The 12,488-nt window shown below is 40.7% G+C and overlaps 1 protein-coding gene and 1 pseudogene across 1 annotated transcript in view; one reads left to right on the top strand and one right to left on the bottom strand.

Annotated features, from left to right (window-relative positions):
• Positions 1-12,488, top strand: part of LOC129631964 (zinc finger protein 345) — a 76,569-nt gene that overhangs the window by 33,258 nt on the left and 30,823 nt on the right. The gene's annotated exons all lie outside the window — the stretch shown is intronic.
• LOC129631959 (zinc finger protein 790-like) lies at positions 4,966-10,504 on the bottom strand (annotated as a pseudogene).

The following is a 12,488-nucleotide window of genomic DNA, read 5'->3' as shown; positions in this document are numbered from 1 at the left end:
AATTCTTCGGGTAATGAAAGTACTCTATGGGGACTTCCCTGGCAGTCCAGTGGTTGGGACTCCACACTGCCACTCCTTGGTTGGGGAATGAAGATCCTGCATGCAGTATGGTGTGGCCAAAAAATAATTAAAATTTTGAAAAAAAAATACTCTATGAGGTTGGAATGATGGATATATGTCACTATACATTTGTCCCAAACCACAGAATGTACAGCAAGGTAAATTATGGCCTTTGGGTGAATCCTTGGTTTAAAAAACAATGTAGCGCTCTGGTGGAGGTTTTTAATAATGAGGGAAGCTGTGTATGTACTGGGGTGGGCAGTATATGGGAAATCTCAGGATCTTCTTCTCAGTTTTATTGTAAACCTAAAACTTCTCTTAAAGCAGCTCACACACCTAGCAAGTGTTAGTGCTAGAATTTTAATCCAGGTATTAGATCTATACTCTTACACATTATACCATCCTGCTCACACAGCACACAAAAAGAAAGTCTGAAACAAAGTTATGCAGACAAACCAGAAATTAGACCTGGTCAGTACTACAAAACTCCTGTTAGGTGTTCTGATCTAGAGGTGTGGTGGTTTCCCCACCCTAGTTGAAACAGACCTCTCAAACAACTGACTGCATTCCTACTCTTTAACAGTTTCACAAAGCAAAGTCCGTGTCACTGATTGAAATGAGTCAAACCATCTCCTACCATATTTGCTTTTGATCACAAGCCTTTGTAGAAGATTAAGAATATCCAGTGTGTGATTCCAAGCAGGTATATTCTCTTAATAAGAGATTGTCTGAAATAATAGTCTGTAATCCTCCAGATTTGCTTTTCTACACCCAAAGAATGTTTAACAAAAAGCCAACAGGAAGAATTATTTACACAATGTAAATAATTAATTAGAAGGATTAATTAATTATTAGGGTGCATTGGGGAATGGGATCTGTGCCTAGAACCTCTGACTTTCTCTGTGGAAGGAAGACTTAGGGGTAAATCAGTGAAAATGTTTCAAGGGGACACCAGCTGTTTCCATATACTGAAAAACGAAATGCATTTCATGGAACAAAGAGGAAGTACAAATTCACCTTCAATTTGATTTTTTCATGTACAGCAGCAATTCTCTCCTTCTCACATGCCTTCTGTGGGGAATGGCAGTCGCCAGGGAAAGAGGTGCATGAGACATCTAGTGTTTTTGAAGATGGGTCAAAATCCAGTCTCCACTACCATCCTGGTCCCTTAACCTTCAAAGACATACAAAGAAAGTAGAATACAAGATGTCTGGGTTCACAGCTCTGGATATGCAGTAGTTCTAACACTGCCGCTGGTCACCACTGAGGCTGTCCATTGCCTCAGTTTCTCCAGAAGGTAGGCTGGGACCTGGATCCCTCTACCAGAGTGCTTGCACCAGGACAAACATCTCCTTGAGCAACAGAATAACAAACTATAAGGGACTAAAAATAATTGCACATGTGCACAGTTGAGGCAATTACGAACAATAGGATACGAAACCAACTGCCATTTCTGAGGTGCTGGGAGTAAAAGCACAGTCATGTCCATGAGCCCTGCACAGAGCACCACCAAGGGGCTGGAAAGCTAAGTTAGGCCTCCTGCCCACTAGTTGTGCCATGTCACTAATCATATAAACTTTGTACCTGTTTTTACAGTTTTTGCCTCCTTGAGAAATTCATTTTTCAACCCAGGCAAGAGACAGCCCAATTTTGCTTCTAGCCTCTAGCCCATGGTGGTCTAATGGCTAGAACTCCTGGTTTTCAGCCAGGCTATGCAGATCCAATTCCTGGGTAGGGAACTAAGATGTTGCTTCAAGCCACAGCGCACAGCTCTTTCTCGGAGATCAAGAACACAGTGGCGCCACGATGCTAGTTGATCACCATGCTGTCGATGGTTGTTTATCAAAGGGTCAGCAAGGGACGTGCTCCTCTAATGGTTTCCCTGGAAACTGATAAGCCCACCAACATCCATTCCTCCTCTAACAGGTAACTTCTCCTTCCCCCCGAGTGAACACTGCTCTGTAAGTCCTGCCTGCTGTCTGCCATACACAGCGGGGTATCAACCCAGGAACTTTGCCTCAGACTTGAAAGATTCTCTGTTCAATAAACCCTTGATGTTTCTACCGCTGTCTCCAGACTCATTCTTACAACGCACTGCTGGGCAACTACAAATCTTGCAGACCTGGGCGGGGTCCAGCCTAACACGAGGCCAACCCAGCACCAACCCTGGGGGAAAAACACTGAGCAACGGAAGACTCTGATCCAAAACGTCCTAAACCCTCCGCTTCGCAGGCGCAGTTGAGTCTCCAGGGCGCCGCCTACCTTCTTCTGAACACAGTTCTCGGGGAAAAGGTGCAGCCGCGCGAGTTCCCATCTTAGCACATTCCAACAGAACAAGCCGAGGAGAACCGCTCTTTCCCAGGGCTGTGACGCTGGGGCTCTAGGAAGCACCTGTTTCTGTCAGACGACAGTCCCAAAGCGCGTAAGAGACCCACGAGATATAAGGAAATCGCAAAACACTGGAGAGGAACTCTTGAGTAACAGATCAGATCAGATCAGATCAGTCGCTCAGTCGTGTCCGACTCTTTGCGACCCCATGAATCGCAGCACGCCAGATCTCCCTGTCCATCACCAACTCGCGGAGTTCACCGAGACTCACGTCCATCGATCGAGTCAGTGATGCCATCCAGCCATCTCATCCTCTGTCGTCCCCTTCTCCTGTTGCCCCCAATCCCTCCCAGCATCAGAGTCTTTTCCAATGAGTCAACTCTTCCCATGAGGTGGCCAAAGTACTGGAGTTTCAGCTTTAGCATCATTCCTTCCAAAGAAATCCCAGGGCTGATCTCCTTCAGAATGGACTGGTTGGATCTCCTTGCAGTCCGAGGGACTCTCAAGAGTCTTCTCCAACACCACAGTTCAAAAGCATCAATTCTTCGGCGCTCAGCCTTCTTCACAGTCCAACTCTCACATCCACACATGGCCACAGGAAAAACCATAGCCTTGACTAGACAGACCTTTGTTGGCAAAGTAATGTCTCTGCTTTTGAATATGCTATCTAGGTTGGTCATAACTTTCCTTCCAAGGAGTAAGCATCTTTTAATTTCATGGCTGCAGTCACCATCTGCAGTGATTTTGGAGCCCAGAAAAATAAAGTCTGACACTGTTTCCACTGTTTCCCCATCTATTTCCCATGAAGTGATGAGACTGGATGCCATGATCTTCGTTTTCTGAATGTTGAGCTTTAAGCCCACTTTTTCACTCTCCACTTTCACTTTCATCAAGAGGCTTTTGAGTTCCTCTTCACTTTCTGCCATAAGTGTGGTGTCATCTGAAATTTCTCTCAGCAATCTTGATTCCAGCTTGTATTTCTTACAGTCCAGCGTTTCTCATGATGTACTCTGCATATAAGTTAAGTAAGCAGGGTGACAATATACAGCCTTGACATACTCCTTTTCCTATTTGGAACCAGTCTGTTGTTCCATGTCCAGTTCTAACTGTTGCTTCCTGACCTGCATACAAATTTCTCAAGAGGCAGATCAGGTGGTCTGGTATTCCCATCTCTTGAATTTTCCACAGTTTATTGTGATCCACACAGTCAAAGGCTTTGGCATAGTCAATAAAGCAGAAATAGATGCTTTTCTGGAACTCTCTTGCTTTTTCCATGATCCAGCGGATGTTGGCAATTTGATCTCTGGTTCCTCTGCCTTTTCTCAAACCAGCTTGAACATCAGGAAGTTCACGGTTCACGTATTGCTGAAGCCTGGCTTGGAGAATTTTGAGCATTACTTTACTAGCGTGTGAGATGAGTGCAATTGTGCGGTAGTTTGAGCATTCTTTGGCACTGCCTTTCTTTGGGATTGGAATGAAAACTGACCTTTTCCAGTCCTGTGGCCACTGCTGAGTTTTCCAAATTTGCTGGCATATTGAGTGCAGCACTATCACAGCATCATCTTTTAGGATTTGGAATAGCTCAACTGGAATTCCACCACCTCCACTAGCTTTGTTTGTAGTGATGGTTTCTAAGGCCCACTTGACATCACATTCCAGGATGTCTGGCTCTAGGTCAGTGATCACACCATCATGATTATCTGGGTCATGAAGATCTTTTTTGTACAGTTCTTCTGTGTATTCTTGCCATCTCTTCTTAATATCTTCTGCTTCTGTTAGGTCCATACCATTTCTGTCCTTTATCGAGCCCATCTTTGCATGAAATGTTCCTTTAGTTGTGACTAATTCCCCTCTGGGACCCTACAGGAAGTGTCCGTAGACTCTGGCTTTTTTTCATTGGTTCTGCAACCCGCCCCTTCCAGAGACTGCAGGGAATGCTAAACTAGCAGGCGCATAGAGGAGTCCATGTTCTCGATGGATTCTTCAGGAGCAAGCGGTTGGGTTTGGAACTGGGTGGTAAAACTGTCAGGGGCAGGATCCCTGAGCGAGCTGGATGTCATTGTGCCTGAATGAGTACCTTATGTAGATGGGGTTGTTTCTGTGCGTGAGATTAATATAATTAGCCAACTTAACATATATAGACATTATATTAGGAACAACATGTTGTCCTTATGCTTCCCATAGTCTGGGAAGACCCACATGCCATCCATGGAGCAGCTAAGCCCTTGACCTAGAGCCCATTCTCCGCAACATAAGCCACCACAGTGCACCTCAACGAGACAGTAGCTCCTGTTCTCTGCAACTAGAGAAAGCCTACATGCAGCAAGGAAGACCCAGTGCAGCCAAAAATAACTAAATAAATCATTTAAAAAAAACAAAAGCACCTACCATAGCAAACAACACAAAATTCCTCAACAAAATACTAACAAACTGAATCCAGTAACTTTTAAATTTTATACACCATGACCAAATGTGATTTATGCCAGGAATGTAAGGTTGGTTTAACATGCAAAAATGAATCAATATAATACATCATGGTAATAGAATGAAGGACAGAAAGCACATGGCACAAGAAAAATATTTAACAATATGCTTTATCCTTTCATGATAAAAACACTTAACAAACTCAGAATAGAGAAAAAACTTCTTCAAATAGGGGCATCTATGAAAAATCATGGCTGCTGTTGCGGCTAAGTCGCTTCATAATAAATGGAGAAAGACTGAATGTTTTCTCCTAAGTTATGTAGCATAGATATGTATAACTAAATGTGTGTGCTAAGTTGCCTTAGTCGTGTCCAACTCTTTGCAATCCCATGGACTCTAGCCCATCAGGCTTTCTGTACATGGGATTCTCCAGGCAAGAATATAGGCAAGAATACAGGAGTAGGTTGCCATTTCCTCCTCCAGAGGATCTTCCCGACCCCAGAATCACCTGCATTGGAGAAAATGCCATCTCAAAATCTTTATGATCACAGTATTTCTCAAAAGTGTAAATATTCTGGTGTTGAGCTAAGTCACAGTCATGACTAGTGGTGTTCCCATAATTTTTCCACTGATAGAGATTCTCATCATTGTGAATTTTCTGTTCAGCAAAAAATGAATGGTGACTAAAGATCTGGCCACTTTCCTTACATTTATAGGGTTCTGCATCATTATGAATCTTGCTATGTCATGTTAGCTGTGAACCCAAGATTTCCCACAGACTTTACATACATAAGGTTCCTCACCAGTATGTATTCTCTGATGTCATGTAAGTTGTGAACTCCAGAGAAAGGCTTTTCCACACTCTTCACATTCATATGATCTCTTTCCAGTATGGATTTTCTGATGTCGATTAAGTTCTAAACCACAAAAAAAGGCTTTCCACATTCCTTACATTCATAGTTTCTCTCACTGGTATGAATTTTCTGATGTCAATTAAACTCTGAACCATGAAGAAAGGTCTTTCCACATTCCCTACATTCATAGGGTTTCCTTCCGTTATGAATTTTCTCATGTTGAGCAAGGTATGAGGCCCATATAAAAGTCTTCCCACATTGCTTACATTCATGAGGCTTCCTACCAGTATGAATTTGCTGGTGTGAACTCCAGATATAGGCTTTCCCACATTTCTCACATTCAAAGGTTTCCTACCAACATGAATGTTCTGATGTTGAGCAAGATTTGAACCACGAATAAAGGCCTTTCCACATTCTTTACATTCATGAGATTTCTCACTGGTATGAATTCTCTGATGTTGAATTAAGTGTGAGCCAAAAGCAATAGCTTTCCCATACTCCTCACATTCATAAGGTTTTTCACCAGAGTGAATTCTCTGATGTTTAGTAAGATGTGATTGCTGACTAAAGGCCTTTCCACATTCATTACATTCATAGAGGTTTTCACCAGTATGAATTCTCTGATGTCTAGTAAGGTCTGAGCCACAACTAAAGGCCTTCCCACATTTCTTACATTCATAATATTTCTCACCAGTATGAATACACTTATGGACACTAAACTGTGAATGAAATCTAAAGGTCTTCCCACATTCTTTACATTTAAAAGGTTTTTCACCAGTATGAATTCGCCTATGACTGGTAAGACTTGAACACAAACTGAAAGCCTTCCCACATTCTTTACAGTCATATGTTTTCTTAGCAGTATAAACTGATATTGAGTAAGTTCTGAATCAAGATAAAAGGTCTTCTCACATTTCTTATCTTCACAAAATTTTTCACCAGTGTGAATTAACTGATGTTGAATACAGTCTGAGTCAGAACAAAAGGCTTTCCTACACTCTTTAAATTCATTCAGTTTCTTTCTTGTATTAAATCTCTGATGAAGATTAAAAGCTGTGTTCTGGTTAAAAGTGGGACTTTTTTTTACAATTGAGTATAACTTGCTTCAAACATTCTTCCTGATTTTCCTGTTGTCTTTCAAACTGACCTTTGCTTTGCCAATCACCTCTAAAGCATAAACATTCAGGGCTATGTTTTTTTTTACAAATTTCCATTATTTCCCATTGAGGTATTTCTCTGTCAAAAATGCCATTTTTTGGTGATAACTTCTTGGTCTGACACCTGGATTGCATGTCTGAAAGATAAGAAGATAAATTCATACTGTTTTTCTGTTCAGAAAGAATTAAGGTTTTCAATGTAGATATAGGAATAAATCCTAAAATAAATACAGCATATGAAATGTGAATGGCTTAACAAATTCATAAATTTTGGACAATTTGAAAAAAGGGAAAGAAATAAATAGAAATTTAAAAGAACTAAAAAAGCCAAGGCAGTGATTAGATATACAAATTTTGTTCAGATCAAATTCATCTGAGGAGTTCAACAATAAAAATAGATTGTTCAGGTACTACACCAATCATGGGATATCGATTTAAAGACATAAGAGTACTTTACCCAGTATGGTATAATCAACATTTAGCACATTAGGCACTAAAAAAATAATTCTGTTAAAAAAATATATACTACAGGTCAAAGAAGGGCAAAGGGAGCCAAAGGATGGAGTAAAGGATAATACCAAAAAAATCAGGAACCAGGAAGCACAATTGGGATGATGTGATAACAACTTACTGATAATATACCTCATTGTCTAATCCCTTTCATCTCTACTGAAATGAGTACACATGATTCTATATCACTTTCTGTACAGGTAAGAGCAAACAAAAGCATATCTATGCTAGTTCAGAGAAATGGAAAATCACACCTACCTACTCATTTGTCTTTGCACATTTAAATACTTTGCCTTGCTCATTTTCTCCACTGGGCTTAGCCAAGTCATATTTTGTCAGATGATCCCAACCAAGGTGTTTTTATTTCCTGAGTTTATAGCACTGCTCTTCCATTTGATTTTATGCCTCAAGCATAAAATGCTTAATGACCTTTACCAAACCTCCATAGGATATCAAACTTACTGGTAAAATATTTTAGAAGAACAAAGCAAGAAAATACTACAACTACTACTAGGTGAATATGCTGAAGGGCTTATCCAATTTCTATTATTGAAATTGTACTGGTATTAGCATTTGGCTTTGTTGTTGTTCAGTATCACAGTCATATTGGACTCTTTGCAATTCCATGTCTTAGTCACTCAGTTGTGTCCGACTCCCTGAGACCCCATGGACTGTAGCAATCCAGGCTCCTCTGTCCTTCACTATCTCCTGGAGTTTGCTCAAACTTATGTCCATTAAGTTGATGATGCTATCCAACCATCTCATCCTCTGCTGCCCCCTTCTTCTTTTGCTTTCAATCTCTGCCAGCATCAGGGTCACTGACTTAGAGACTGATAGAACATACAACATCTCTCAAGACTAAAGTAATAGAGATTGGTATCTAGGGTTGGTCTACAGTGGGTGTCCTAAACATCTCTCATGCTGACTTATAACTCAAGGATCATAACCTAGGAATGTGGGTAAGAGAGAGGCAGACCTACACAGGAACTACAGATCAGTTTCAAATTATCCCAGTGACCAAGGAGGGCAATCGATTGACGTAACAACAAAAATGTTTCAGAACTTTGCAGCATACAAAGTTCTCTATAAAGGAAGATAACCTAGTCATTAGTTTCACATTTTGCAGATAAGTGTGGCACAAAATTAAAATAACCATACTACATGAATGCAGAAACTACAGAAACAACAGAGAGCAGAAACAGATCTATAGGGATTCTAAATATTGGAGTTATGAGAGAGAGTTTAAAAATAACTACGTTCAAGCTTCCTTGGTGGTCCAGCAGTTAAGAAACCGCCTGCCAATGCAGGAGACACAGGTTCAATCCCTGATCCAGGAAGATCCCACATGCTGCAGAGCAACTAAGTCCATGCACCACAACTACTGAGCCTGTGCTGTAGAGCCCGGGCATCACAACTATTAGCCCACAAGCCACAACTACTGAAACCTGCACCCTAGAACCTGTGACCCACAATAAGAGAAGCCACCGCAATGAGAAGCCTGTGCACTGAAACGAAGAGTAGACCCTGCTCACTGCAACTAGTGAAAAGGCCATGCAGCAATGAAGATTCAGCACAGCCAAAAATAAATAAATTAATTAAATTTAAAGAAACACATCAATATAGGTTCAGAAATTTAGAAGAGTTAGTCACTCAGGCATGTCCAACTCTTTGTGACCCCATGGACTGTAGCCCACCAGCTCCTCTGTCCATGGAATTCTCCAGGCAAGAATACTGGAGTGGGCTGCTATTCCCTTCTCCAGGGTACCTTCCTGACCCACAGATTGAACCTGGGTCTTCTGCATTGCAGGCAGATTCTTTACCAACCGAGCCACTACATGACTCCAATAAGGAATTAAATTTCCTTCCTTGATATTTCAAATAAAAAAGAAGCTTCAAGAGTAAATTATTTCAATTTGATGCTTGCCTATAATAGAAAATTCACCAATTACCATCCTCTTGCCAAATATACCTCTTGCTTCCTTTTGACAGGCAGGACTGGCTTTTTATGACACTGTATTCTCTGCTTATTGTCTTTCATTAGCCCTAACCTCTCTCTTGCCATTTCCTCTTCACTGTAACCAGAAATCATAACAAAGCAGCCTATGAGGCCTTAATATAGAGACTGCTTTGCAGAAGTTAATGAAATTGTTCCAGTCACAGAAAAGAATACCACATTTCTTAATTGATTACAGATTCTTTGTTAACCCTTCTTAACCTAAAATGAAATTAGAAAAATTAACAAGTGTTGCTTAAAAGAAAGATTAATGAAGGAAATGTAGCAGTAAGCAAAAACTATGCAAAATAAGAGAAATTCAAGAGGTAACAGGTAAAATGAAAAATAGAGTCAAAAATTTTTTTTTTAGTGAGTGAAGAAATTTACAAATATCTAAATGAGGGGAGGGCAGAGAAATGGGAAGAAACTGACCCTAAACCATTGACCACTGGAGAAAAACAATGGCACCTACCTTTCTGTAACATGAAGGAAAAATGAGAGCACTGAAATGGAGTGGTATTTGGAGGTGAAGAGAAGATTCATTTAGAACTTCACATGGAAAAGGTTACTTTTATTTCTAGGTTTCAGGCCTTTATCCACAGGCTTTTGGCCTCTGAGAAGGAAACTCTAGACCAATATTATAGAGATGTTGCTGCCTCACTAAACATCTGGGCTGTTATCTGCAGTGATGGCCTCCTTGTTCAGTCCTCACTCACCTGGGCAAGTCTCATCCTTCAAAGCCATCCAGGGCTCTCTTCCCTTCTCCAATAAAGAGAATACTTCTGGCTGATAAATGCAAAGTCCTGGTCAAAAAATAAGAAATAGGAAATTACCACCTGGTAAGGGTTTCCTAAGTCCCTTAGTTACTAGGATGGGCAAGAAAAAGGCATAAAGGATGGGGAAGATGGAGGTTCCCAAAGATGATGACTTACTGCGAAATGTACAAAGCACACACCATTTCCCCAGAAATATCTCCCCTGAGATACTCGAAAGACAATCCAAAAATTCACAATGTAGAAATCAGGGATTTCTGGGGTGAAATTCTGAAGCTTACCCAACGAGACCAGGTTGCTGTAGTTCTCCAGCATCACATCTCTGTACAGATGTCTCTGTTCTAAGTCCAGGCACTCGCATTCTTCTTGAGAGAAGTCTACAGCTACATCCCTGAACATCATCAGCTGCTGAAATGACAAACCCAAACATCAATGGTGAAGTAAATCTTTTAGATAGGCAGGGAAAAGATGGAAAAGGGCACTGCAGGAAGAGGTATACACATTCAGCAAAAACTGGAGTTGGCTGCCTCTAGGGTAGAGGGGGAAACAAAGGGAAATTAGTGTCCTTGAAGCCAAGTGCCTATATGCGCTTAAAATCTCCTGTTGTCAGTTACAACAATGTTCTGACCTTCCTGTAACAAACAGCAAGACAACTGGATGGTAGCCCAGAAAAACAGGTATCATATGAGTTCTTGTTGTTGATACCACCAAGAGGCTACACCAGCCTGGAATAATTAGCTTCAGATTTATTGTATGAGAGAAGTGTTGTTTTTTCTTTCACCTTCTTTTATTTGAATTTTCTATTAGTTGAATTTGAAAGGATTCTTAAGAGATTATACTCCCTAACTGAATTCCATTTTCTGTGGAGCATGTATAAAATCTCTAGGCTATCAGCTAAGTAGCTGACTATCTTCACTTCTTCTTCTTAATGATATTAATCTCTCATTGGCTTCTTGGCAAGATCCCACATCTCTCTGAACTCAACCTCTTCTTATATATCCTCTATCTAAAAGCATGACAAAGTGCCACTACTAAAATGAATACCAACTAACACTGACTCTATCTTTCCTAAATGAAACACCCCATCATACAGGGTAAATAAACGCTTTCATATAGTGTGTCCTTGGTAGTCACTCAATCCCACTTTGATGAACCACAGTTGTTGTCTTTTAACATTTTATTTTACACTGGAGTACAGTCAATTAACAATGCTGTGATAGTTTCAGGTACACAGCAGAATGACTCAGGAGCCACAGTTTGATCTTTAAAAGTCTCTACTATTTCCTTTAAGGGAATATATTTCTCCTCCCTCAGTGCTCTGTCAAAATATTAGGATACAAGAGGTACTGAATGCCATGTTGGAGAGAAGAGGGACATACAGAGAAGGCACTAAACTGTTTCACAAATATCACTTACCATGTTGAATAGTGAGTCAGGTAAGCAGTTTAAGGATAAGGAATAAAAATATTCGCATGATGTAGTATAAATGGTTATCTTATTATAATTGTGCGTGCGTGCTAAGTCACGTCAGTCGTGTCTGACCCCGTGGACTTTAGTTTGCCAGGCTCCTCTGTCTGTGGAAGTCTCCAGGCAAGGATACTGGAGTGGGTAGCTATTCCCATCTCCAGGGGATCTTCCTGACCCAGGGATCGAACCTAGGTCTCCTGCATTGCAGGCAGATTCTTTACCATCTGAGCTAGCAGGGAAACTCTATATTATTACTATAAATAATTATATTTTTGGAGAGAAGCAATTCCAACTCACATGGGCCATAACTTAAAATTCCAAGAGTCACTCAGTCTTCTGGATTTCTCATGTAGTTGAAGCAGTTTTGAAAAAGTGGAGCTAGAGGGAAGGAATCCTAAGAGGTCAGGCTTTCCTCAGAGCTTTCAAATGGACTAAGAATACCATTTTATTCCCTGAAGGAAGGTCAGAGGGAATCTGCAGAAATTCTGGCCCTATCCAAAACCCAAGACACTAAACTATATCAGGATGAAGTTTCAGTCCAATCAGTTATGATAAATCATGACAAGGATCAGAATATTCAGAATATGAGATAAGGACATTCTGACTTGCTCTGAATAGCCCCTTTAACAAAAAGGACCCCAAGTTAGACATCCCCCAGGGGGAATTTTCCAATCTGGGAGGTTTGCCCAGGGCCTTCCTGTGTATCCCTGTAGGACAGTGGCCTTTTATCTCCCCCATGTCCAACCAAAGTATATAAAACTTACTGACTCTTTTTCATCTAAAGCACTCTCATGACAAAACTAAGGGCAATAATAAATAAAATGAAAAGACAACCTACAGAATGGGAAAAAATATTTGCAAACAATGCAATCAACATGGGATTGATCTCCAAAATATATAAACAGCTCAATAACAAAAACCC

This window comes from Bubalus kerabau, chromosome 17 (assembly GCF_029407905.1).
Source record: "Bubalus kerabau isolate K-KA32 ecotype Philippines breed swamp buffalo chromosome 17, PCC_UOA_SB_1v2, whole genome shotgun sequence".
NCBI lineage: Eukaryota > Metazoa > Chordata > Mammalia > Artiodactyla > Bovidae > Bubalus > Bubalus kerabau.
This window is presented reverse-complemented; position numbering and strand designations above follow the sequence as displayed.